The following is a 2,242-nucleotide window of genomic DNA, read 5'->3' on the forward strand; positions in this document are numbered from 1 at the left end:
GCACCCTGTAGGTCTATTATAACAGACCATCCTACTGCACCCTGCAGGTCTATTAATAACAGACCATCCTACTGCACCCTGTAGGTCTATTAATAACAGACCATCCTACTGCACCCTGTAGGTCTATTAATAACAGACCATCCTACTGCACCCTGTAGGTCTATTATAACAGACCATCCTACTGTAGGTCTATTAATAACAGACCATCTACTGCACCCTGTAGGTCTATTATAACAGACCATCCTACTGCACCCTGCAGGTCTATTAATAACAGACCATCCTACTGCACCCTGCAGGTCTATTAATAACAGACCATCCTACTGCACCCTCCAGGTCTATTAATAACAGACCATCCTACTGCACCCTGTAGGTCTATTAATAACAGACCATCCTACTGCACCCTGCAGGTCTATTAATAACAGACCATCCTACTGCACCCTGTAGGTCTATTAATAACAGACCATCCTACTGCACCCTGCAGGTCTATTAATAACAGACCATCCTACTGCACCCTGCAGGTCTATTAATAACAGACCATCCTACTGCACCCTGTAGGTCTATTAATAATAGACCATCCTACTGGACCCTGTAGGTCTATTAATAACAGACCATCCTACTGCACCCTGTAGGTCTATTAATAACAGACCATCCTACTGCACCCTGTAGATCTATTAATAACAGACCATCCTACTGCACCCTGCAGGTCTATTAATAACAGACCATCCTACTGCACCCTGTAGGTCTATTAATAACAGACCATCCTACTGCACCCTGCAGGTCTATTAATAACAGACCATCTTACTGCACCCTGTAGGTCTGTATAACAGACCATCCTACTGGACCCTGCAGGTCTATTAATAACAGACCATCCTACCTGCCTATTAATAACAGACCAGGTCCTATTAATAACAGACCATCCTACTGCACCCTGTAGGTCTATTAATAACAGACCATCCTACTGGACCCTGTAGGTCTATTAATAGACCATCCTACTGTGTAGGTCTATTAATAACAGACCATCCTACTGGACCCTGTAGGTCTATTAATAACAGACCATCCTACTGCACCCTGTAGGTCTATTAATAATAGACCATCCTACTGGACCCTGTAGGTCTATTAATAACCATCTACTGGACCCCTGTATCTATTAATAACAGACCATCCTACTGCACCCTGTAGGTCTATTAATAACAGACCATCCTACTGCACCCTGTAGATCTATTAATAACAGACCATCCTACTGCACCCTGCAGGTCTATTAATAACAGACCATCCTACTGCACCCTGTAGGTCTATTAATAACAGACCATCCTACTGCACCCTGCAGGTCTATTAATAACAGACCATCCTACTGCACCCTGTAGGTCTATTATAACAGACCATCCTACTGCACCCTGCAGGTCTATTAATAACAGACCATCCTACTGCACCCTGCAGGTCTATTAATAACAGACCATCCTACTGCACCCTCCAGACCGTCAGACCATCTACTCCTGCACCCTGTAGGTCTATTAATAACAGACCATCCTACTGCATCCCTGCAGGTCTATTAATAACAGACCATCCTACTGCACCCTGTAGGTCTATTAATAACAGACCATCCTACTGGACCCTGTAGGTCTATTAATAACAGACCATCCTACTGCACCCTGCAGGTCTATTATAACAGACCATCCTACTGCACCCTGTAGGTCTATTAATAATAGACCATCCTACTGGACCCTGTAGGTCTATTAATAACAGACCATCCTACTGCACCCTGTAGGTCTATTAATAACAGACCATCCTACTGCACCCTGTAGATCTATTAATAACAGACCATCCCTGTCACCCTGCAGGTCTAATAACAGACCATCCTACTGCACCCTGTAGGTCTATTAATAACAGACCATCCTACACCCTGTAGGTCTATTAATAACAGACCATCCTACTGCACCCTGTAGGTCTATTAATAACAGACCATCCTACTGCACCCTGTAGGTCTATTATAACAGACCATCCTACTGCACCCTGCAGGTCTATTAATAACAGACCATCCTACTGCACCCTGTCTGGACCCTGTAGTCTATTAATAACAGACCATCCTACTGGACCAGACCATCCTACTGCACCCTGTAGGTCTATTAATAACAGACCATCCTACTGCACCCATCCTACTGCACCTGTAGGTCTATTAATAACAGACCATCCTACTGCACCCTCCAGGTCTATAATAACAGACCATCCTACTGCACCCTGCAGG

The sequence above is a fragment of the Oncorhynchus masou genome, unplaced genomic scaffold (assembly GCF_036934945.1).
Source record: "Oncorhynchus masou masou isolate Uvic2021 unplaced genomic scaffold, UVic_Omas_1.1 unplaced_scaffold_3998, whole genome shotgun sequence".
NCBI classification, from domain to species: Eukaryota; Metazoa; Chordata; class Actinopteri; order Salmoniformes; family Salmonidae; genus Oncorhynchus; species Oncorhynchus masou.